The sequence below is a fragment of the Aptenodytes patagonicus genome, chromosome 2 (assembly GCF_965638725.1).
Source record: "Aptenodytes patagonicus chromosome 2, bAptPat1.pri.cur, whole genome shotgun sequence".
NCBI classification, from domain to species: Eukaryota; Metazoa; Chordata; class Aves; order Sphenisciformes; family Spheniscidae; genus Aptenodytes; species Aptenodytes patagonicus.
The window spans coordinates 130351706-130378844 of NC_134950.1; positions in this window are offsets into that span (position 1 = coordinate 130351706).

A 27139-nucleotide genomic window follows, 5' to 3' on the forward strand; every position below is an offset into this window, starting at 1 on the left:
CAGAAATCAGAAGGCAGACCCAAACCTATGATGTAAGCCTCGAAAAAAACCTGTCTCAGAGCTTGGTGATGTTTCAAATGGTGTTACAGCTTCTGAGAATGGCATGCTTGGCGTAGTTAGTACTTCCATCACCTGTAGGCTCATCTGTCTGGAAATCATCTATTCAAGTATGCATCTCCCATAGGTTTAGCATGTTACAGAAAACTAAGACTTAACAAGATGATGAGACCAATGAAAAGGTGGAATTGAAGGCAATGAGAAAGGTCTAATGGAGAGGTAAGGACATAAAAAATACAAAAGAGAATGCTCAAAATGTACAGCAAAACCAAGCCAAATAGTAAAATCTGATATTGTCAGTCGTTTAAGCTCTGTTATTTTACTTCGCTGTTCCAAATCCATGAATATTTATCTAAAATATTTTTTTTCAGAGTTTAAACATTTCAGTGAAAGAACATTTGCCAGGTTCTCTAGCCTTTTTCTTCTTTTCTGCCTGTCTGGCTGTGACATGACTCGTGTGCCATTTTCCCATATTTCAAAAGCGCCACAAAGGGCTCTTTTGCCCTAGTAAACTCTTGGCACTTTTTAAAAAAAACAGTTGTGGACCTTGTGACCTTACTGCATGGCAAAACTATTTGTTCTCAGGGATAAATTAGAAATGATTGCAACTCCACATTTCATCACACTGTTAAACACATTGATTTTTGTTTGCTATTTAATTTTCAGTAATGTATAGAGTTTTGTTCTTTGTTCTCCAAAGCTCACTGATCTAAGGAGTAAATACTGTCTTTAAAGAAGGACAGGATGCAACCATACAATTCTGAGGGTAAGTCACCATGCTTTCTTCCACAGGAATATTTTAAATTCTTAAATTCTCTTTAAATTCTCGTGTATCTAGGCATACTAAAACCAATGACTATATCTCATAATAACTTAAACTACATCAAAGCACACACAACCATATGAGAGAAACTTTAGCTGTAAATATTAACATTCCCCAAGAACATGTCCCCAAGAACATCTAGAGCAGTTGGGTTGAGCTTTTCTTTGAAACTACTTTGTTTTCCAAATAAGCAGATGCTGACAGAACATTGTGAAGTTAGTACTCTTAAATGTTATAAAAGATTATCCATTAAACCTCTAAAAGCTTTTATTTGCCTTAAATACTTATGCTCTTCTCTCAGACCAAACAGATGACTGGGCTTCCTGCTCTGAAACAGAGCAAGAATTTCATGAGGCAAAATGGAAACAAATGCTTAAATTTAAGATTTTATCTATGCTACTGTGATCATGTTTCTACAGGGTTCAAATGAAGTTACAGCTGTATATAAGCCCTCTTCTAAGAAAAGTCTTCCAAAAAAAAGTTCCCACCCTTGCTGTTACCAACATTGCTGAGTTGGCAGTGGTAACAGTGAGAAAAGGCTTCAACAACTTGCTTTATTTAAACCCCTGCATCAGTAAAACTTCCTCAGTATGTGATTGGTAATTGTTCCCCAGCACTGCTGTGGAGCAGGACTGATTACCAAGGGGATTAAAATCCCAGAAACTCTCTGAAGAGTGTCTCTGAGGTCTTCTCTTCAGTCTCTTTGCTGCAAAGCTGATATTAACAGTGATGGGGTTTAAATTTAGCTTTTTTTAGACAATATTTCCTGGCATGATCAGCATCTAAGGCCTTACTGGAACCCCTTCAGAAAAGTGTCTGACTTCTGTCCAAGGCATAATACAGCTGCAATTCAGGAACGTACCTGAGTGTAGCATAGCTTGCTGGCTACAGCTAGAGGGAAAGTAGTCACAGAGCAATAGATCACTCTTGTGGACTGAGCATGGGCCCGATTCAGCCTTCCCAAACTGCTCCCCCAGCTCTGCATTCTGGCTGCAATTCTCTGGACCAAGTCATTTTACCACCTTGTAACTAAGTCAGTTCCTTAATTGATAAAATGAAAATTTTTATATTGATCAGCTAATATAAGATCTTGGTATTATTTTTTACCTTTTTTTTTTTCTTAATTCTAAGTATGTGTACAAGTTCTATTTTATCTGGGGATGGGCTTTTTCTGTATTTTTGCTTTTATATCAGGGTCCGTATGAGGAGGGGAATGAAACTTAGTGATGAGTCAAACTGGATTGATGATTGAACTTCTTTAAATTTGATTATGTCAAAGAAAATATATAAAAAGCAAATATTATTCTTAACTGGTAATGAATCATGCATATGCAGAACTGCATGTTGAAGAACTGCTAAGACATCCACAGTGGTAAATTAATCAGGCTGGAGACCATTCTTATTACTGTTTCATTTATAAGTGTAGGCTAGACATCTGCTTGAAAAAATTTACAAATTACTTGGTCAAGTGGTGACTCAATGCTTTTCTTATGCTTGAAGAGAAAATGAGAGACAAAGGGGAAAAAAATCATGTTAAAAATTAATACATTTTCTGATGATAATTAGATATTCAGCAGAAACACCACAGTTGTGGGCTTCTCTCAAGCTATTCTTTGACCAGAACTGAGGAGTGGTTCACCATAACTGGCCCAAGATGGGCCAAGGTATGTGCAGATGGAAGACTTTGTGAACAGAGAAAAACTATTCTGTAGCTAACTGCATTTGTTTGCACGTGTGTTGAGCCTAACTACACAACAGCAATGCTACTTAAAGAAATTTAAGCTCTACTATAGCCAGTTGGATGCAAAAATGGCATAATGCTCATCACTTAACCCCACTCTCAACTTAAGCCCAGCAAAGCAGATCAGCTGAGAATTTGGCCCACTATTTGGCATGTATAATGTGAAATCACCCAAGTGAACACAGACAAATGATGCCCACGGGTCATGACAAAACATTTTACTCAGATGATCTCTAGGTGAGCTGGATCCTAAGGTCCCAGAATGTGACAAAGCACCAGGCAACCAAGTTGTACCTGTCACTCAGTGTTTGTTGCACTTGGTTCTGCCAAATGCAAGACTTGGGAGGAAAATCTGGTTGTGATAAGTACAGCAGCAAGTTATTGTAATGGAGTTTCAGAAAGGAAAAAGAAAGAAGAAAAGGTAGCAAATAATTAATGTCTGGGTTTACATCAGTTCATCTGAAGCCATAGAATGTGACACTTTTGGAAATGTTTGGCTAAAGAAGAGTATGAAGGTTTGAAATTATAGTGACATACAGAAACCAAACAGTCATCACAAATGAATAATTTTATTTTTTTTCCAAAGGAAACTTGAAGCCTTAAAAGGAGGAAATATCAACAGGACACTATTACTGAAGCTGGCAATGTCAGACACATTCTCCTCTTGGGCATTTTACTTGATACCTCTAAAAGTCAAATGCCAATATGAGACACAAACTTCTATGCCTCCTGCACAACAGACATGTCTGAAGAAGTGATGAAGCCTGGAGCAGTAACTGAATGGAAGCAGCTCTTGTTGTCAGCTAATACTCTTTTGCACAACGTTACTAAAATAGCTGAAAAGTATAAAGAGCAACTGCTCTTACATCTCAAGAAAAAACATTCAAGGTGCTAAATCAAAAAGCGCCCATCGTACTGCACAAAACCAGGAATTTCTATGCCTGTGTACGATAGGTGTTTGGGTACTGCACAAAATCAGGAATTTCTATGCCTGTGTCTGGAAGAAATCAGTGAGGAGATGTAATGAGAGTATCTGTGATATTTTAGGAAGCAGGGAAAGCTTTTTCTGTTCTGATAGATTGAGGTGCCATGGTGAACAGCATCCTGGACACAGGGTCTTAAAATAGTGAGGAAGAGCAAATGTAACTGATGGTCAGTGACTTTGCATATATTTTATATACTACTTGCATTTTATGCATGTGAGTGATCCCATTACCGGCATGAGTCCTTGCAAGAATGGGACCCAGACTGTTTGACAGACAACGTCACAAGCAATTTTAGTTCAGCTTTAAAATCAGATACACCAGTTGTTTCTCTTTTGTATTTTAACTTGCCTTTCAAAGATCCTTTCATTGCTTTTTGGAAGAGTTTTCTGAAAGGAATCTGGCTTTTCTTGCTCACCAGATACTCGTGTGCCTTAAGTAATTTCTTTTAAAATCAACGGGAAATAGTGCAGCTGCACACATGTTGAGAGATGTGCTTAGTTTACCATAATCTTTTTTTTCCAAGGCATTTTTACTTAGAGAATAATTATGTGTTTAATGACATTTCATACCATTTTTGTTAATCAAAAATGTGTTTCCTCCCTTGGAATCTGTGCTTGCTTTCTTGATCCCAATGTGAAGTCTGGGCACAACTGCTGTATTAAAATAATTTTTATAGCAAGAAGCTCCAGTGCCCAGTAGCACACTGTTTTTTTCTTCAGAAGGATGAGGTGATAGAAAAGAGGCAGAAAAGTCTACAAGAGCAAATGTTGAAATCAGTGGGGAAATGGATGCTTCAATATGGCAATTTAAAGCCAGTATTTGTGGGATGGCAATGTGTTGCTGATTCATATATCTTTCTTATGTATAATCTGACTTCCGAGTCAAAAGAAAGCAAGTCAAATACTTTAACTCAGGATCACAGAGTGGTGGAAAAATCCAGGCTGGAAAGGATCTCTGGAGAGCATATGTTTCAGCCTTCTGTTGAAAGTGGGTTATCCAGGGCCCTAGCAAGCCAAGACTTAATATTTGCAGCAAGGGAGATGCCACCGTGTCTTTGGGCAGCCTGTTCCAGCATTCTCACAATGAATTTTTTTTATATCCAGACAAAATTTTCCCTGACGCAACTTCTGTCCATTGCCTCCTGAGCTGTCACTGTGCGTCCTTGTTGAGGGAGTATCTCCATTTTCTCTATAACTATCTTTCAGGCACTGGAAGACGGTGATTATATCCCCTGAGTTTTCTCTTTTCTAGGCTGAAAGTTCCTTTAACTTTTCTTCATATGTCAAGTTCTTCAGCCCTCTAATCATCTCAGTAGTTTTCCATTGGACCCTCTCCAGTTTTTCAACATCTCTCCTGAACTGGGGGGAGCAAAACTGAACACCATACTCCTGGTATAACCTAACAAGTGTTGAGGAGGTTGGAATAAGCACATCCCTTGATCTGCTATTACTCTTGCTAATGCAGCCCAGGACGTGTTTTGCCTTCATGGCTGCAAGTGCACACTGCTGGCTGTCTTGCTGCCCTCCAAGACCCCCAGGGCCTTTCCAGCAGAGCTGCCCCAAGCACCCAGATCCCAGCCTATTTGTTTTTTTGGGATTATTCTGTCCCAGGTTCAGGACTTTACAATTACCTTTGTTACATCTCATGCAATTCTTGCTGGTTCAATATTCCAGCTGCTGAGGTCTCTCTGAATGGTGGGTATTCCTTTAAGGGTATCTACTTTTCTCCAGTTTTGGTGTTATGCACCAACTTGGTGAGGGTACATTCACGTCTTTTATAAAAAGGCTGCATAGTATTGGACCTGATATCGATCCCTGAGGAACCCCACTTGTGACCAGCTACCAATTTTGGGCCAGTAATCACACCTTTTAAGTTCTGCAGTTTAGCAGCTTTCAACCCATCCTATGGTCCACCTCTCCAGTTAGTACCTTACCATCTTGTCAGCAAGGATATTGTGCAAGACCGTGTCAAACATCTTGCTAAAATCAAGGTTATGTCAAGGTTGTTAGTGCTGCCCTTTGTTTGAAAGCAGGCAGACGATCTTTTACCCTTGTTAGGGTCGTCTTGTCTGCCAAACCAGCAGCAGTGCTGTCTTCGGATTAGTGTGCCCACATGCTGTGCATTGTCTTACCTATTTTATTGCAATTGTAAAGCAAACAAAGCAAAGAAAGAAGAGAGAAGATCCTCAGAATTTTTTTTCGTTCCTTTCCAAAATGTGGTCCTCTAAGATACCCAGTTTTCCCATTGTTTCATTTTTCAGTGAGCAGTCCCAGAGGCCTCTGGGGTCAAGGCCTTGTCTTAGAAGGAAGCTGGAATGGGAGCTGTGAGAAAATTCTCACTTGCAAAGTGAAGTGGAGGATTTGGGCTTTTCGCCAATTCCGTGTGGGTATGATGATTTCAAGGCAGTTTGCCATGTATTTCTGTATAATTTTGTAGCAATAAAAATAGGGTTTGCATTAAAAAATGAAAAAGTGATTTCAAATAGCTTCTCCAAGTCAAGAAAAGAATAAATAAGGCAACACTTAGAAAAGTAAATTTATCCTCACAGACGTTAAACTGAACCACTATCTATTTCATTTGGCTGGGCTTCCTGAGCTGTGTTTTTCACTGCTGATTTAACTGCTCTTCAGATCGTGATGTTAGCATGCTTTATGCTCACAGACCTCCAAACAAAGAAGCAACCATTAGGTCTTGCAGTATAAAGACAGATCCTGGGTTAGTCCATCTTGAAAATTGCTAATGTCTGTAGCAAAAACAGGCAGTCACGGCCAATATCAAGAATCAGTGCTGTAAATTTTCCTTCCCTTCCTTCCTTTTTGCAAGAATCCCTCCATATTCTCATGTTTTACAACTTTTGCCCCATGAGGTTGGAAAGAGCTGATCGTGAAGACATGCCCCACTTCACTTCATCTCCACTTTTACCTGAGCAAATGGACAATTAAAAAAATAAACAGAGTAATGTGTTGCATTTTCTTTTTAAGGTGCAGAGTAGAATCTTTCAGTCTGTCTTATGTTTATATAAAACTTATCCAAAGTTTTATGATTTTTCCAGATCTGTCTTGTTTAATATCCCATGGCATCAACTACAATACTACACATGCTCAGATACAGCCTGGTATGATGATCCCATATGGCACAGCTAAGTAAGATCTGTATAGTAGCATCCTTTCTTATTTCATATGTCAACTTGCTTGAAACGTTTGCAGAGAACAGTTAATGGTGCAAGCCATGTCACTTCCATTGCACCAGCACATCTTAGTAAATACATATCTGAGGACAAAATTTATCCTGATATAAAGAACCAAGCCTGTACACACAGATTCATCTTTAACTAGTCCTATCCAACTAACACTTGTGTCCAGTATAAAATCTGGGGTGAACTTTTTAGTGATGGATTCCTCTTTGCTTTTATTTGAATGTCAAGGTCTATTAAAATTTGATAACTAATTTTCCTCTCACTGACAAGAGTTCCACCAGGGTGTTTATCTTTTGTCTTTGTTCCTTTGTAAGTAGGGTAGGATCAGATCCCTCTGAGTCAGTCATACACCCAGAAAATGGTCAGAGCAAGACCATATTCCACAGTAATTCCAAGCATCAACCTCTGCAGCAGCTTCAGTTAAGTGATTTTTAATTACTCTGTCATTTTTCATGTTCAGACAAGAATCTGAGTCTATGAAACTTGCTCTTGAGTATTGCCCTAATTTCAGCACCAGCCTACATGTGCCAAGGATACAGAATGAGAGGCAAAACATGCACAGAAAAAACAATGGTTTCCTATATACTTTGAAGTACTATTATTGTGAGGCATATCAGGTTTTCTATCAGCACAGCCTGTGAGGTGCTGTTGTGATGGAAATGGCATCCTGAGCTTGACACACTCTACTTCCAAAATGCAAACAGCAGAAGCCACAATATATTGCTGCTTTGGACACTGTTCATTGCATTTCTTGTTTTCTTTGGGTGAAGAATGGTCATTGGCTTTGCAAGTTGCTAAACTCTGTTTTTAATAAGATGCAAGAAAGTGAAATATTCTTGCTCATTACACAAAGACTGCACAGACAGAGGACACAATAATATCTGCAGGTTCTAATTAAATTAAAAATCTGTGGCTAAAGATATAGAAACATTTTCAAGGATGAAATTTTGAATATTTCTCCCAACAATATTTTGCTTCATAATGCAAATGAGAAACAACCCACATTTTCTCAAGATCCCTGAGTTCCATGATAGCTAAAGACTGTTCACATAAAATTCCAGGTCACCTCTGGCAGGTTTCTTCTTCATAGCAAAGTTAATTTGGGAATTAGAAGTAATGCTCAGACTCTAGCCTGGTATAATCCACACTAAGAAAACCCCTTAATTGTGTGCACTGTTGCTTTTAAGAAATGGAGCTCACCTTGGTAATGCAAATACAGACCAGCTTCATGAAATTGATGTTGTTCACCAGTGTCTTCCCACAGACCTCTATCCTTACCACTGTGTGCTTAACAATGGCAGACATATTCTCTTACACAGGAGTTAATGTCAGCTCAATTTATACTAACAGCCACAGGATGTGTACACAGAAGTCTCCGTACCTGGGGCTATGCAGTACCACGTGTGAGGCAGCTCCTGTCGCTTGAGCCCTGGGCTGAGCTGGTCAAGTTTGACCTTACAGAGTGCACCTGTGCCTGGATCTACACTGTCAGTGCTCCTGCAACCGGTGGCTGCCTGAGGCAGTCCTCAGCTTTGTGAAGAGGGTTAGAGTGTGAAGAAATTAAATTCAGTCTTTGTCTTTTTTAAAATACCCTTTTCTTTCCTGAGCTATGCTTATTGAAGTGAGATGGTTAGTTTTCTCCAAGCTTTGGCTGCACTGTGCTCTTGGATATCCTTCTTTTGAGAAAGCCTGACATCGACCTGTATGTGTGGTCATTATCAGGCATCATCACAGTGCTTTAAGAGGCCTTATTCTTCTGATCCTAGGTTAAAAAAAATCTTTCTAATAGAATCATAGAATAGTTTGGGTTGGAAGGGACCTCTAAAGGTCCCCTGCAAGGAGCAGGGACATCTTCAGCTAGATCAGGTTGCTCAGAGCCCCGTCCAACCTGACCTTGAATGTTTCCAGGGATGGGGCATCCACCACCTCTCTGCGCAACCTGTGCCAGTGTTTCACTACCCTCAGAGTAAAAAATTTCTTCCTCATATCTAGCCTAAATCTACCTCCCCTTTAGTTTAAAGCCATTCCCCCTTGTCCTGTCGCAACAGACCCTGCTAAAAAGTTTGTCCCCATCATTCTTGTAAGCCCCCTTTAAGTATTGAAAGGCTGCAATAAGGACTCCCTGAAGCCTTCTCCTCTCCAGGCTGAACAACCCCGACTCTCTCAGCCTTTCTTCACAGGAGAGGTGTTCCACCCCGCTGATCATTTTCGTGGCCCTCTTCTGGACCTGCTCCAACAGGTCCATGTCTTTCCTGTGCTGAGGGCTCCAGAGCTGGATGCTGTACTCCAGGTGGGGTCTCACCAGAGCAGAGTAGAGGGGCAGAATCACCTCCCTCGACCTGCTGGCCACGCTTCTTTTGATGCAGCCCAGGATACGATTGGCCTTCTGGGCTGCGAGCGCACATTGCTGGCTCATGTCCAGCTTTTCATCCACCAGTACCCCCAGGTCCTTCTCAGCAGAGCTGCTCTCAATCCCTTCATCCTCTAGCCTGTATTGACACCAGGGGTTGCCCCGATCCAGGTGCAGGACCTTGCACTTGGCCTTGTTGAACCTCATGAGGTTTGCACAGGCCCACCTCTCAAGCCTGTCAAGGTCCCTCTGGATGGCATCCCGTCCCTCTGGTGTGTCGACCGCACCACTCAGCTTGGTGTCGTCTTCAAACTTGCTGAGGGTGCCCTCGATCCCACTATGTCATTGATGAAGACATTAAACAGTACCAGTCCCAATATGGACCCCTGTGGGATGCCACTTGTCACTGATCTCCACCTGGACATTGCTCCATTGACCACTACCCTCTGGATGTGACCATCCAACCAATTCCTCACCCACCGGACAGTCCACCCATCAAATCCATACCTCTCCAGTTTAGAGAGAAGGATGTTGTGGGGGACCGTGTCAAAGGCCTCACGAAGTCCAGATAGATGACATCTGTAGCCCTTCCCATGTCCACTGATGTAGTCACTCCATCATAGAAGGCCACGAGGTTAGTCAGGCAGGACTTGCCCTTGGCGAAGCCGTGCTGGCTGTCTCGAATCACCTCCCTGTCCTCCATGTGCCTTAGCAGAGCTTCCAGGAGGATCTGTTCCATGATCTTCCCAGGCACAGACGTGAGACTGGCCTGTAGTTCCCCAGGTCTTCCTTTCTTCCCTTTTTAAAAATGGGAGTTATGTTTCCCCTTTTCCAGTCAGTGGGAACTTCACCGGACTGCCACGACTTCTCAAATACGATGGATAGTGGCTCAGCAACTTCATCCACCAGTTCCCTCAGGACCTGCGGATGGATCTCGTCGGGTCCCATGGACTTGTGCACCTTCAGGTGCCTTAGATGGTCTTGAACCTGATCTTCTCCTGCAGTGGGCGGCTCTTCATTCTCCCAGGCCCTGCCTTTGCCTTCTGCGGCTTGGGTGGTGAGGCTTGAGCACTTGCCAGTGAAGACCGAGGTAAAAAAGTCATGGAGTACCTCAGCCTTCTCCATGTCCCAGATAAACAGGTGTCCCATTTCCTTCCAGAGAGGGCCCACATTTTCCCTAATCTTCCTTTTATTCCCGATGTACCTATATAATCTTTTCTTGTTGCCCTTGACATCCCTGGCCAGATTTAATTCTATCAGGGCTTTAGCTTTCCTAACCTGATCCCTGGCTGCTCGGACAATTTCTCTGTATTCCTCCCAGGCTTCCTGTCCTTGCTTCCACCTTCTGTAGGCTTCCTTTTTGTGTCTGACTTGGTCCAGGAGCTCCCTGTTCATCCGTGCAGGCCTCCTGGTGTTTTTGCCGGACTTCCTCTTTGTTGGGATGCATCGCTCCTGAGCTTGGAGATCCTTGAATATTACCCAGCTTTCTTGGGCCCCTCTGCCCTCCAGGGCTTTGTTGCATGGTACTCTGCCAAGCAGATCCCTGAGGAGGCCAAAGTCTGCTCTCCTGAACTCCAGGGTAGTGAGCTTGCTGTGCGCCCTCCTTGGTGCCCTAAGGATCCTGAACTCCACCATTTCATGGTCACTGCAGCCCAGGCTGCCCTTGAGCTTCACATTCCCCACCAGCCCCTCCTTGTTGGTGAGAACAAGGTCCAGCGTAGCACCTCTCCCTGTTGGCTCCTCTGTCACTTGGAGAAGGAAGTTATCATTGATGCATTCCAGGAACCTCCCGGATTGCTTATGCCCTGCCGTGTTGTCCCTCCAACAGATGTTGGGGTGGTAGAAGTCCCCCATGAGGACCAGGGCTTGTGAGGGTGAGGCTGCTCCTATCTGTCTATAGAGGGCCTCATCTGCTCAGTCTTTCTGGTTGGGTGGCCTGTAGCAGACCCCCACTGTAATGTCACTGGTCCCTGCCCTCCCTTTAATCCTGACCCATAAGCTCTTGGTCAGCTCCTCATCCGTCCCCAGGCAGAGCTCCATGCACTCCAGCTGGTCATTGACATAGAGGGCGACACCCCCTCCTCGTTTCCCCTACCTGGCCTTCCTGAAGAGCCTGTATCCCTCCATCCCAACACTCCAATCGTAGGAGCCATCCCACCACATCTCCGTGATGCCAATAAGGTCGTAGCCCTGCAGGCGTGCGCACGTCTCTAACTCCTCTTGTTTATTCCCCATGCTATGTGCATTTGCACAGAGGCATTTAAGTTGGGCCCCCGATGAAGCTGTCTTACTGGCTGGAGTTCCTTTGTGCTGCTCTTCAGGCGCTCTCCTGCTGAGCTGTGTTCCTTCTCCAGGCTCTGGGCATCTATTGCTGGCCCTGGCATCAAACTGGTAGGAGTGGGATGGGTTGAGGTTCCCCTCCCCCGGCATCTATAGTTTAAAGCCCTCTTCACCAGCTTGACAAGCCTATGACCAAAGCTGCTCTTCCCCTTCTCTGACAGATGGACCCCGTCAGCCCCCAGTAGACCAGGTTTCTCAAAGCGAGTCCCATGGTCTAAGTAGCCGAACCCCTGGCTATGGCACCAGTCCCATAACCATTTGTTGATTTGCCAGATTGAACTGGCCCTTTCAAACCCCTGGGAAGGGGTTTGATCGGCAGGACTGATGAAAAAACTACCTGCGCTCCTGAGTCCCTTACCACTACTCCCAGGGCTCTGTCTTCTTGATAGTCCTCAGACTGCTCCTGGCTGTATCACTGGTGCCCACATGGAACAACAGCAGCGGATAATAGTCAGTGGATTGTACGAGGCTTGGTAGCCTCTCGGTGACATCCCTGATACAGGCCCCCGGTAAGCAGCACACCTCTCTAGAGGTTGCGTCAGGTCGGCAAATGGGTGCCTCCGTACCTCTCAGAAGAGGTATGTATCTGTCAAGTGTATGTGCAGCATTTAAGCTGTTGCAGTATTTTATTATTATTTACTACTCAAGTGTTTGTGATCAGTGGCAGCAACATATCCAATAATTTCCATTTCTTCAAATGCAGCAGGTTGCAAATGAAGGTGTAGGCTATGTTCTTGAGCTGTACGTGAGTATACCTGCAGCAGACTTATGCAGACAGACTGCAAGCCTTCCTCACACTCATTTCTTAAGAATTAGCAAAATTTTATAAATAGAAAAAGAGTATTTTAAATGTCTTACTAGTTCTGAGTAAATATTTCCAGCATATTTTGTGCACCCAAGAGTCTGCTTTTGTTTATGCCTCCCAGAATAGCAGAAAAAATTAAGCCAAGATTTGTTTTTATTGCCTTTTAAAAAAACACTAATGCCCCTTGGTCTAAATTCATACCTTGGTGTCTATTTAAATGATAGTTTTGAACACACTGTAACAGTGTGGGTTTTTTCAAAATATTTATAGCGGTTCCATTGCAAATTGCCCAGTGTTCAATGAATCCAACTGACCAGATATTTAAACACAGATAAAGTAGACACCGGAGGAGGTTCCACTGTTAAAAATATTGACTTAAGACTGTCCCTTCATTATGAGCAGCATTTCAATGACATGTAGGAAATAGACACATCAACAGTCATCTGAGTTTAGCTTGCTTAGACATGTGTCAAAGACTAAAAAGCACAAGACACTTCCTGATTGAACTCTGGATTTCTAACTCGAGTTCCCACCTTCCCTGACTTTACAAAGACTTATTTTGAGTACCCTGAAGTCAGTGGGTGGCTGGGTGCTACAGCTTTATTATTTTTCCAAATTAAGAAAGGGAAAAGGGCTGGGGGGAGAAAAAAGACAAAACTGTTTCTGTCAAGAATGCAAAAGGAGAAGGTGAAAGGCACTATAATATTGTGGTGAATGGAGTTACATCCAGTTGGCGGCCGGTCACAAGCGGTGTTCCCCAGGGCTCAGGACTGGGGCCGGTCTTGTTCAATATCTTTATCGATGATCTGGATGAGGGGATCGAGTGCACCCTCAGTAAGTTTGCAGATGACACCAAGTTGGGCGGGAGTGTTGATCTGCTCGAGGGTAGGAAGGCTCTGCAGAGGGACCTGGACAGGCTGGATCAATGGGCCAAGGCCAATTGTATGAGGTTCAACAAGGCCAAGTGCCGGGTCCTGCACTTCAGCCACAACAACCCCATGCAGCGCTACAGGCTTGGGGAAGAGTGGCTGGAAAGCTGCCTGTCGGAAAAGGACCTGGAGGTGCTGGTTGACAGCCGGCTGAACATGAGCCGGCAGTGTGCCCAGGCGGCCAAGAAGGCCAATGGCATCCTGGCCTGTATCAGAACTAGTGTCGCCAGCAGGAGTAGGGAAGTGATGGTGCCCCTGTACTCGGCACTGGTGAGGCCGCACCTCGAATACTGTGTTCAGTTTTGGGCCCCTCACTACAAGAAGGACGTTGAGGTGCTGGAGCGTGTCCAGAGAAGGGCAACGAGGCTGGTGAGGGGTCTGGAGAACAAGTCTTATGAGGGGCGGCTGAGGGAACTGGGGTTGTTTAGCCTGGAGAAAAGGAGGCTGAGGGGAGACCTCATCACTCTCTACAACTACCTGAAAGGAGGTTGTAGTGAGGTGGGTGTCGGTCTCTTCTCCCAAGTAACTAGCAATAGGACGAGAGGTAATGGCCTCAAGTTGCGCCAGGGGAGGTTTAGATTGGATGTAAGGAAAAATTTCTTTACTGAAAGAGTGGTGAAACATTGGAACAGACTGCCCAGGGAAGTGGTGGAGTCCCCATCCCTGGAGGTATTTAAAAGACAAGTAGATGAGGCACTTAGGGACATGGTTTAGTGGACATGGTGGTGTTGGGTTGACGGTTGGACTCAATGATCTTAGAGGTCTTTTCCAACCTCAATGATTCTATGATTCTATGATTCTATAACCAGGTCTTTTCCTTCCAGTTCTTACACTGAAAGAAAATTAAAAGACCTTATTACAGGACAAGGAGACTGAAAAAGACTAGAACAAGCAAAGGATATTGTGAGTTTGTACCAAAATGGATAAATAATTAATAATAAAAAGCAGGCTGCATTTCTCCAGAAGTTGTCTCTCACATGTGGTCTTTGACTCAGTAAAGCTATTAGTTCTTTCTTTTCTTTCTTAAAAGAATTTTTTTTTTTTACTGTTTAAGAAAAAAATAGCTGAATGTAGGAAGGTAGGAACTAATTATCTTTCTGTAAGCCAAAAATTTTCTTGAAAACAACAACAACAAAAACATTGCCTCTGAGAAGACTTTAAAAGAAATATCATCAGTGACCTTTTGCAAAAGTGTGGCTAGATTAGAGTAGGATTCCACAGGGACAATGTAGTAGCTGATGATTAAGGTAGTTACCGCTAAATATGTATCATTTTTGCAAAAGGAAAATATATTCCAGGTGCCCTCTGATATAGCAGAACATTTCTGCAAATGAAAGCAAAGCTGTCAAAATAAATGCAACATTGTGTTCCAGGTACACGTCTCTGAATTTACAGCTCAAGCAGAGCGTCCACAGCCTAAATGAGATGCTGGAGCTTTCAGCTCTCTGAAAAATGACATCATTGTGTCCTTGATACGAAAGCTGCCCAATTACCCTTGGGAAATGCTCTCCCTGCAAAAGATACTCAGTTGCTTCAAGTTCTGTGCAAATGAAACAGGAGGCAACCAATAGATACCAGCAAGAGGCCTGGGAAGGCTCGGGGGACCCGCGCATCGTGGCCATCCCCAGTGTTGCATGCTTGGGTGAGGTAATACTTTTCCGGTTTTGTGTTATAACTTTTTTAATCTGTTTTTGTTTGTTTGTTTGTTTTAATCCCTCTCCCACCAGGCTCGAGCACGCAGGGCTGTGGAGAAAATGAGAACTACATTAATCAGCTGGTTCCTATGGATTTGGTGCAAATTTTTGTGAATCAACAAGTTCACAGGCAGACCGCAGCCTACCCCTTACAGGGGGAATGACTTCCTAAAGAGAAGAGGAGCGGGTGATCTTCAGTATCTCTGCTAATCTTACTTCCCTCCATCTGCTGGATGGGTATTTTCATGGGACAGAATAACCTAGTCTGGTTTATTAAGTCCTTCTGTCATTCACAATTTTAAGATTCACATCCTCTTACAAAGTAGAATTCATTGCATTGTTATATCAGTGTCTTTGAAGAATAATGCTATTAAATTCAGTAAGCTCACAGCTCAAAGACATTGCAGTGGACAAGAGAATCAGCTCCTCCATGATCAGTATTCTGATTTAAATTATTCAGTTTGACAACAATTTAGGCTGCTGCTGTGCCGAGTCCTGTGCTGAGACCACCTCCTTGCTCTCTTTTTCTACTCCCATCTGCTATTTTCATCTTTTGCTCTTAGTTTTCCACTTGGATTGTAAAGTCCTTGAATCACGATCATTGCTTTGTTCTTTGTTTGTAAAGTGCCTAGAGCAATTGAGTCCCAGTCTGTAACTAGTGTGCCTGAATGGTGTAATAAAATAAATGTGTCGCAATTACTACTGATGCTGCAGTTGTTATCGTATCCATGACCATACAGGTGATAAATGAATGGCAGTAAAGTTGTAACTTTTCTTTTTTATCACACAATGCACTCCACAAATCTGCAGAAGGTGTTCTCACTGCCACAGCCATAACTGTTGGAGAGACCCCGCCACTGGGCAGAAGGGTAGTTCAAGCCTAACCGAGCCCATGGAGTTCCTATTGAGGCTATCAGAAAGCTTTCTGGTAATCAGATGTTGGCAAAGAAACTCCCTGATAAGCTTGAATTTTCGTTAAAGGTATACCACCAAAATTAGCCACCCTTCACTCATTGTAATTTTGCTCCATCCTAAAGCAAGATGAATACAGCCCAGGAAGCCAGAGGGAAAAAGGGCAGTTACAAACCAAAGTACTATGCCACCAGCCCTCTTGCTTCCACCAAAGGAAGATTTCACCAAAATCCCTCTATCTATGCAAGTATTCTCTCAGCTTTATGAAATCTATTTATTAGGCAACTGTATAATATTTTTTTCTGAGTCATTATTAGTAGGAGGCATTTAAGATGAGTATATTTGCCTACATATTACGAACCAAAATTTTATCACACTGAATTAGTGAAACAATAGTACATACCATTACACACACGTCCACGTACGTGCTCTGTAACAAAGTCTTTGGAAATATTCCTAAGCTCCTACAGTGTCAAAATGACTAAGCAACACATGACAGCTGGGTCCTCCTATCTGACCCAAACCTAACAAAGCTCCCATTCTCCCCAGCATCCATTCCCTTCCTTCCCAGGCTGGCTTGGTGCTACATGCTTATTTTCTCTACCTCAACAAAGTGGCAGCAGGAGGTCCCGGGGGAGTGGGGAGGGGAATGGACTTTCCTGGAAAAGTAATGGGGAGGAGCAGCACCCTTTGCACCACCTCAAACTGAGCCTTTGGTGTTTGGTAGTCCTGCAGAGATCTTCTCTGGCCTCTCCTCACTACCAAGGCAATGTCTGGGGTGGATGAAGGGTGAGTAGCAAGATTATTCAAGCTGAAATGCCTGTGAGTCCTCAGCCTTTCTTGTGAGGTTGTCAAAAGTTTATTGGCAATTTTGTACTGACAAAGACAATGCCTTGGTGAGCCAAAGTAACCTCCCAGGCTCACTTCAAAAATAACATCAGACAGCTACTCTTGTCAGTCATCAAGTAGTGAGGTCAGATAGATTGGGGAGGCTGGAAAAGGGGGATTTAGCCAGAAGAGGAAGAAAGACCACACCAATTATTCACACCTTCCAAAATCCTCTTGTCCTTTGTTCACAAAATTAATAGCCTGGAGACATCTGTTGTTGTTCTAGTATTATTTTGGGGTTTTGGTAACTTACTGTAAGGAACACTATGGCCAAGGCATATTCTGGAAGAATAATTGCTTCACTGTACTAGTGTTTTTCACCTCTTTTCCATATATATAACTGAAAGCTAAGCTGAATGTTGGTCAACACCGATACCCTTTGAGATATTACACATTCAAGAGCTGTGCTTCTGTTAGCAAGGGTGGGTACACTTATGTGTTCCTATATTTTAAGCCTTCTAAAGAGAAGTGCAGTGTGTCCTCTATTCCCTAAGGAAATCCAGACACGGTCCTTTATATAGGAAGCTCTTTTTTCGTTATAAAATGTAGAAAGGCTACTAAATGTATCAAAATGAGTTCTTTTATCTCTAATATAAAAACAATTACTTCTTCGTGCAGCAAAAGTCCATAGTATTCTTGCAGATGGTTTTGTCACTGGAGTCGTGTCAACCCCTTATTGCCAAATGGTAAAGCCCACTTGTGAGTTAATGATGCATTTGGGGTTTTAATACTCTAGTGACAGAAGGAACTGTAATGAATCTCACTGAACTTCATTTCAGGGCATGAACCTGATATTCAATGAGTTGGAAAAAGTCACCTTCAAGGTTGTCAAACTACTACACTATATTTTGTTCCTTCTGATGCCATACACTGTTTTTTTTTACCCTAGCTCCTCAAGATGCAGTTTCACTTCAGACTGTATCACTGAAGTGTAGCAGTCTATCAAAAGCTGGACAACATGCGTAGCATTAATTGTTTCCAGATTCTAGCTCAGAATATTAGTCTAAAAATATCCCTGTAGCAGAGGGGTCTTTAATGAACTAAACATGGCCATGAAATAGATTACAGAATGCCATTTTTATTAGCTATATTGCAACTGCAGAAATATTTAGCGGGAGCCAAGGAATATACCCAGTTCTTTGATTCAGGCTGGTCAGTCTTATTTGTGGCTTCATGGAAAAGGTTTAGAAACAATGAAAGAAACTGCACTGTTTTTCTGTTCCCCTCCCCCTGCCTTTAAGCTACAGAATGTAATTTCAGGATGTATTGGCACAAATGTGTTTTTATTGGTTCCTGTAAACTGTAATGTATCCAAGATATGACTGCAGCAACCTGAAAAACAATTAGCATCTGTAAAGCAGTCTGTGACCATGAGATTACTTCACAAAATGAAGATTTAACATGCAGCTTCCCCAGAAATTAGTCGTGTTTGGGTCTGGTTTTCCTGTTCTTTACTTCCTTTATTGATCCCTTCAGGCAGAAAGAAATGGTGAGTTATCTGATTAAAATGTGTGCAAAACTGTAGGGAAATCCTGCACAGCTGCTAATGCCACCTGATTTGATGATGGAAGTACATTCAGCTGGCTGTTGGTCAGAGCTTCTGAGTGATTTTAATAGCTGGCTTAATAATTTAAGAAAGGTCCAAGGTAATGCAAAAGCAGTAACAGACTTACAGTGCCATTTTTTAAAGAGATAGCAAAGTTTAAATGATAAAACAAGTAAATATTTGCCTAGTTTGTAGAAGTATCATAGCATACACACTGCAGGGAATATGAATTTTTTTTTTCCAAAGGCAGAGTTATTTGTTATTTGTGAAATGCTTACTGAGGTTTAATAGAATCTGTTGAAATATTTCACTAACAGCAAGTCAAGTTGAGCTGGTGATGTGCTTACAAAGGTTCTGAAAGCACAGGCAAGCACCTCAACACTAACTATTCAGCCTAAAGCAAATCTGAAAGCTGTTTAATTTTCCTACTGTATTTTGATCCAGAGAAGGTGACACTGTCTTCAAAAGGCTTGTACAGGCTTGTTTGCATATTTGCCAGTGCATTTCGCAAATGTGTTTTTCTAACTCTATTATTTTGAATTTGCAGGCTTGTGACAGGAAAAATATTGAACGAGAAACAGCTGAAACTACCCAGCATGTCTTGGTGGGATGAACGTTCAACTCAACATCATTTCAAAACAGATTTATAAATTGTTACATATTTCTCTGAAAACAGAGCAAGTTTATAATCTTTTTCACATTCATTTTACAGTGAAACCAATATGGGGTGGGAGGTTATTGTTGTTATAACGTGCCCACAGCAGATTGCATTCATAATTCGATCCCATTGCACACGATGTAAATTTTGCTCAGTTTCTTGTGAGCACAGTGAGAGTAGTCCCGAGATGTATTTTGCCTTCTAGTGGTACTACTTAGTATAGAGCACTTCTCTATAGGGGAAACATGTGGGAACAACTCAGCCATTTCTGTATTCTGAGCAGCAAAACAAACATTTTTCCTCTTTTGAAATGAAAGATAGGCCATGGTGGGTTATTAACAGCACATATCAAATTCTTCCCGTCAGTACCAAATGCAAGACATGCGTGAAAAGAATACCACACTTTCAGACGTTTCAGAATACTCAAAATCCCTTGTCCCTGCCTCCATGAATGCACTATTATTTTGTTGAATGAGTACAAAGAGATTTATGGCTCACATACTGCTTAATGGCCTCTATAGGATACTCTATTTCAAGGACACGTAATGCTTTACAAAAAGTTAGAATTCTTCACATACCTCTTCTGTACTGGGCCTAATTTTGCACTGTTTGTCAACAATCGCTCTCCAAAGTCCTCCCACTGTTGATCTAAATGCTCCCAGAGTGTCTGTAAAGCCACAGACAGACGTTCATTTTCCAAACCGTTTGCCAGCTGAAAACATTACTGCTCCTTCGCTGTTTGTCTCTGACCTCTGTCAGAGGTTATCCTCCCAGCATTGCCAGCAAAGAAGGGATCATAAGAGGGATCTCTAATCTATTCCAGGCAAAACCAGTCAGGTTTTTTTTAGTCACACTAAATTGTGTATGAGCTAGGGCAGATGACACTGTTGGAGACCAATTTGGAAGTGCTCATAGCATACTGTCCAGCAGCAGATCTGTGAGGGTTGTACCTCCAGCTGGAGGGCACCAATGGACAGTGGGTGTGAGGTCTCAGCCCAGCATCACTAGACATAGATGGTCCATCAAGGCCCCCAGGAAGGCACAGAGGAGTACTGGCTAGGGGCAGCTATAGTCACAAAATACTCTGGTATGCCCATACCATAGGAAGTTTCATTCTTCCCATATAGTGATCTCAGAGTTATTTTGGTACTGAAATAGTATCTTAAAAATATAACTCCACCTTCCCTTTTCAGCTGTTCCATGCTGTGATAGCAAAGACAGGCAGCAGACAGTTCTGGTGTTTGTTTTTTGTTTTGTTCTTAAACACAGAGGTGGTTAACAGTTCATGAATGATTACCAGATGAAGATTGTTTGTCAGACTTTTATGAGCAATTTGAAAAAATAAATGCACTTATTCCCTTGTGTGTTTGTGAATAATTTACACAAAGGGAAAAAGGGAAAAGTGAGTGAATAAATTGTTTGTTAAGAGTTATCACTTGGCGTTACTGATGGATGTTATTAAAATGGAGCGGGGAATAGGTTATAACAAAACTGTACCTGTAAAAGGGAGTTTCAAAATAAACAGAAGTCAGTGTGATAAATATTATGAGTACATGATACGGTTAGATAATTGCTAGAACTTCTGTTTGAAGAAGAGGAGCACAAGAGGGAAAGCCATTATGGAAAATATTTCTTTCTAGTGCCCTTTAGACATTGGCTTGGTGGTTATGTTTACATTTGCTATTTCAGATTGAGATCATATCATAGATTTGTTTCCAGAAACAAATAAAGAGCAAACACCGTGATCAAATGAGCAACATCTATGTATATAAATACATTTTTTCTATGGTGAGTTTTTACAAAGCACTCCCAACTTCTGCTATTCATCAATTATATTTTACAAACACAAATCTAAAGGTGAAAACATTTTATGAATTCTAGTACAAGCCAAGTTTGTGACTGTACTGACTTTGTTGAAAAAAGGTTGCTTCTCTCTTTTTTCCAAAGATCAAAAATGTATTTGAAAGAAATTGCTAAAATAAAATAACATTGTTATTACATTCCTTTAAAATGCTGAAAGTGCCAGAGAGACAGGAAAAGTTGCTGTCTTTTCAGAAAGATTCATACACATTCATTTTGGGTTTCTTTTTCCTTTTTTATGCCCTTACTATATTCTATGTAGAGTAAAAATTTGTTCTGTTACAAAGCTTATCTTTTTCACATCAGCTTATACTGTCTGCTATATTGCAAAATGCAGTCAGGTTTTAGTTTGAAAGAGAAGTGGTTTTAGAAAACCACTGCCCTTTGAGGTTCTTAATAATATTAGAAATGTGCATGCATCACAGCAAGGTCTCGGAAGAGTGATTTTGTTAAAAGACAATCATCAAATAAAGTATGGATTTTCAACAATCAAAGGATGAAAGTGCACTTACCCTTTGTGGCAGGGTTTGCATGTAATGACAAATTTCATCTCTAAGGGCTTGGTCTGGCTGCCGCTGAAATCAATGGCAAAACTTCCATCTACTTTGGTGAAGAAAGGAACAGGTCAAATAAGTTACATACTGATTTAGGACAAAGTATTGTTTTCTGCAGATTTAATATGGTCTATTTTTTTGTGTATTTTTAATATCTAGTAGTTGAGTTGGGACTGGAATAGAAAGCCCTTTGGATTCCAGATCTTAACTCCTCTATCGTCTGTAAACATGAATGTCCAAACTTTAATGCATTTACATTCATGTCCCATGACACCTGATCCTTTCTTGTTTAGACACCAAGTTATAATTACAGTATGCTGTCACTTTGGGGAAAAATTACAACAAAAACCACTGGAATAAATAATAGTCCTATTATCAAGTGACAATGGTATTAGTGTTGAGTTTGACCCACGGCACATCTCGGGTCAGGAAGTCAGACACTGGTCTTTTGCAGCAGACTCCAGCTTGGTTAGTGAATTGCAGTAGGGACAGAAAGGCAAGACTGGTAGTAGCTCAGAGATGAGATCTTCTTTCTGATCTTCCCCACCCCATTTGAAAGCAGTTCTCTAAAGAGAGATGGGGCTGTTGGCTGAGAAAAGATTTCTGACCCGGGTACCACTGTTTTCAGAGTTATAAACTCTGTTTTTCAAAGAGGCAGGCTAGCAATGGCCAGAAATTTTCCATTCCCAGGTTGTACCCAAGGACTTGAGAGCCCTGCAGTACACTTTGGCTAACAGGCACTCTGTGAAGTAGGTATGTTGTTTGTAATTGAACAGACCACTCAGCATGCATAAATTAACATTTTAGGCAATACTTTATACTGGACTCCAAGGTGAAAAAAGAATTTATTTTTTTTTCCTATCAGATAAAGGATTAAACATTTAATAACAGAAATGGAAATCAGAGTTCTGAAAACAGAGCCATCTGAGCTCAGTCCCCTGATGTCAGCTTGGGATTTTCTCCTAGGATGTCTTCCAAGCAATTGGACGGAGGCAGACTGAAGCACACATTGAGTGTGTGCTTGGCAGAACTGAGCACTTGCTTTAGATGTTTTTTATTCTCCCAACTTGTTGAAATAACAATTGACAGCAAGTGAAGCACACGCTAAATCTTCTCCTTTCGTTCTATTCCCTCCCTATCGTGGTCAGTGGAAATACAAATGTTGCTTTGTCAGGCTTCTCTGGGACACTAAATTTTTTGTAGTGTAGATTCACCATATCTGATTTGGTTTTCCTGCCTGAAGAGGTTTTGTTTTATTTTGCATCTGGATGTTTGCTTGACTCTATCCTTAAATTCTGCTTCTCCAAACTTATTAATGCTAATTTGAATGGGATTAGCATATGCTGGGAATGAATTATGGTTTGCTGCAGTATTTAGAACATTTGAAAAAAAAAATGTATACCAACACATTCACATATTATTGTTCTTAGTTCATCATTACCATTATATAGTAACTAAAAGTGATACAAAAATGTCACAGTAGAGAATGGGATTTCTGAACTGTAGAGCCCCACCATGCACATCTTTAACTTCACGAGGCTCCATGAGAGTCTTCAGTAGTCATTTAATACATGTGTGTGTCTAGCACTACTTTACATAATAGTTATGCATTGCTGATTTTGTACAGGTGGAAAAACTGAGATACAAAGACCCTTTGCAGTTTTGCAGATCATTTTCAAGCTTATCTACCTGTTAAGCTGCAGTTTTAGGTGTGTCATTAATGTGATTGTTTTTGCACTGCATCTGGTGAGTATGCAAAGATGCCTCAAACAGCTCATTAACATCTCATGTGGGTCTTGGAAGCAGCACAAACTTCAGACCGGTTTCATTTATCTTGCTTCTGAAAGGCAAATTAACCCACGCTGAGCCCCTTGCTGTTTAGGTACAGATTCACATATCCAACCTTATCTGTATAATGCTAGCTCAGATAGCTCAGACTTCCTTTGCAGGTTTCAGTGTAAGCATAGATGGTATGACAAGGTGGCTACCTAGGCCTGCAAAAGGCCACTGAGATTTTCAAGTTGCTTTCCCTGTAACAAATAAATGCTGACAAGACCATCCTCAAATTACATGTGCTCAACCTCAGCAAACAAAAATATCAAGCCAGCTTCATATAATAAAATCTGTCAGAGTTTGTAATAACCAAAAGTCAAATTGACTTTGGTGGTTTATTAATGTTACTGAAGAAGCCTTTACCTAGCATTTGCCTTGTATTTACCTGATACTAGTTTTCAAATTTGTTTCATTTTGGATCTCCAGCAATCCAGGGGGAATTATGCAAAAAAGCATTAGGAGATCTAAAATGATTCTAGACCTTTCTAGTTGACAGCCTGTTAACACTTTTTAAAGCAAAGTAAAACTTGTTCAAAGATGAAAAGTTTTGAGTTGGGAATGGGAGTCTGCTTCTTTGAAACAGTTGTCTCCAAAAACAGACTCACAACTTACCAGGGGTTTTGTGGATTCATCAATAATGTGATTCCACCCTTCTATGTCCACCACCACACACATAAATGTGCCTCTGTGCATGCCTCATTTTTATCTTAATGGTTCAAATAACTTCAGAATTACTAGATATGTTGTTGTGATTTAATTTTTGTAAGCTGGAGTGCCTGTAAGCATTCTGTGTCTGTCTTGTGCAATGGGTTTTTTTTTATGTGAGATAAAAAACGGATGATGTGCAGAATGAATCCTATCTGGCCCTGAAAGAGATACTTAATGTTTCATCCTGTCTTATGATTACTGGCTAGGAAAAAGCCATTATTGATTTAATACTCAAAGCCTTTCTATTTCTTAGCTGTGTTCTGACATACATTAAGCAGACCTGCCATGCTAAGTTTATTTACTGGGAACTAAAGATGAATGTTCTTATTTTTGAAGAACCTTGTAGTTGGGTAAAAATAAAAACATACCTGGTTTAGATCCAGATCCAATTTCAACTGAATTCCCCAGAGGTAGGAAACGAGGGAAGGTGATAAGTTTTTCAAATTATACTTTAACTCTCCTGGTTGAAAATGACACAGCAGTCTTCCAGCTTTTCAAACAATTAGAACAGAGGTGAGGATCCAGGGGAAATAGGAGGCTGAGTGAGTCTAAGACAATAGACTGAGGTTAAATTGGACAAGACAGGTAATCAGACTGGACTTGTAGTCCCTGCTGTCCTCCTGGAGGTGAAAGTCTGTCCATAAATAAGACTATCAGAGCATGATTCTGTAAAGACATATGATGATCAAGGTTGGCTGAGGGACAAAAAATCAGGAGTAAGGTGAACTAAGTAATCTTTTTCAACAAATTTCATACACAAAACAAAATAAATTTTACAAGTGCTATGTTCACAGGTTCAATCCAGAATGGAATTTCAATTATTTCAGTGGAAGTCACATGCTAAAACATCAAAAAACCACAAAAGCACATACTTTTACTCTATCTTATAAATTTACTACTTATTCTCGAGCATTAATATTTTTGTGGTAGCACGTCTCTTTTTTCACATACTGATGCTGCAAAAAGTTGTATTTCATTCACTATGAGCAACAGAAACGTGATGTTTATAAATCAGCAGAAAAGACTGTGTTCATAAAAAGGACTGTGAAATCACTCAACACTTACAGCACTTCATATTTTCAAAGGGCTGCACAGACATGAATAGCCAGATTGTAATTGACCCTAACTTGACTGCAGAGTGAGTGATGAAGATTTACCACTTTAACAGACAGAAAAAATTGATGGGAGGCTGGGGGTGTGGGTATGAAATGAATTGCATCTTCTTTCCCAGTACAGGGACAACCAGAAGAGATCAGATGCAGACAAGAAGCTATGTTCTTTCCATGGCTACAGTATTTCAGTATTTTTTTCTTCTCTGTGAAAAGTAAAGAATATGAAAGAATGTGCTAGCCTGAGTCACATTTCTAGCCTTGGTGCCCTCACAGGACAAAATATCCTTATCTGAATCCACAAATTAAGAAATAAACTGAAATGAACCAAAGGAATTAGCAGTCTTTCTGCATTACATATATAGGTGAACATACGCAGAAAACACCACTTCCTCCTGCTTTCTGAATACTCAAGTGGTTCAAAGAGAAAAGAGGGATCACTGGCAGCTTGTGCTACTTCAGTATATCTGTTCACTAAAATCCTCACTTCTCCAAACCAGGAAACGTGGAGGTAAGATGCAGAATACTCCAACATTTCAAAGGCAGGTTAACATCAACATTGCACCTCTGTCCCACAGTGATAAGCGCTGGGGAGTGTTTGCATGTGCTTTGGCTCCATTCAGTTAGGAATTGGCATTGTGACCAGTGGTCTGGTTTGCCGGAGAAATGTTGAGAGCCACTGTTATTACACAAGTGTCTTTGGGTGTTTTACACTCCTCTGGGAAGCACTGGATGGAAATAAAGCACACTCCACCATGTAATGTATGCATCTAAGCTCAGAGAAATCAGGTACATAGTACCCCAAAACCTCTAGAGTGCCTTTTACAGGGGCAACACTGTGTTTCTTCTGTTAGAAGTGGGATATACAGCTCTTCTTCCCGTGATCTCTGACTTAGGAAGAATATGGTCAAGAGTGTCTGGTGAATATATAATGTTAGATGACACCATATTCATACAAGTAAGGGATTTATAATTCCTGACAGGCAATGTTCATTCAGTAGAAAGTTTGCCTATAGGTAGCTTGTGTGCAGAGGCTGAACATGCCTGAGTTAGCAAACCATCGGCATAACTCTCAGAAATGTTACAGCTCTGTGTGCATTTTTTTCTTGATGGCATGTTCCCAATGTGCATGGGAAAGTCACTCTACCCAGGTGTCATTAAAGGATGCTAAATGCTCCTCCCAGGTCTCATACACCGTGCTAAAGTACAATGGGATCAAGGCCACATATTGAAATGTTTGCAGTTTGACAGTACCAGCAGGAGAAAAGAAATTATATCTGATCTAATGTCTCTGGATCATGACAGTATTACCATGATTATTGCAACTCACACCATGTTAAAGAAGACTGGTTTGCCGTCCTCCTTTCCAGCTGTGCTCCACCATCCCCTGAATATGTAGCCCCTCTCTTTTTCATGTAGTTCTTCTCCTGTGCTTGAACTTCAAGCTTGTGGCTAATCCACAGCATATGTTTTTCAAATACAATTCTTGTTTTTTAAAGGGCTGTAAGTGGCACATGCCATCTGGGTAAGCATTAAACAACTGAATGCTTTGAAGAGCGTCCAGTCTAGGCATCTTCCAAAGTCTCTGCATGTTAAGAAATGAAGTCTTTTTGCTTTGAACTACGTTTAGTGTCTTGAGTTTCTTGGGGAATAAGAGGGAAAGGGAAGGTGATGATGAAATATGTCTAGTGAAAATTCATCGGGGTTGAATCATTTTGCTCTATATCATCAAGGCATAACCAATTTCAAGGCATTCAAGTGATTACACAAGTCTTAGAGTCTTCATGCAGCCCTTGAGAACAAGATTTTCAGGGTGTTCTTAGCTTGGATTTTGATACTTCTTGTCATATCTGATGAACAGACACTGATCCCAAAAGCTTGTCTATTTTTTTCCCAGAGATACCAGTTACTTTAGTACATGATATTACTTCTCCCAACAGCTCTTGCCTCCAGCTGAATGAGAATACACACTGTGCCCTGATGAGCTGCATGGCTTGCCAAGGTAAAAACTATTCATTCACCTGCAGGGGACATTCTCATCTCTTCTTTTCTGGGCCATCATGTGATGGCCTCTGGCTGGCATCAGACACATTCATTCTCATATCTGTACCACAGACTCCCCAGGCTCAGGCTTCCAGCATGGCTATCCA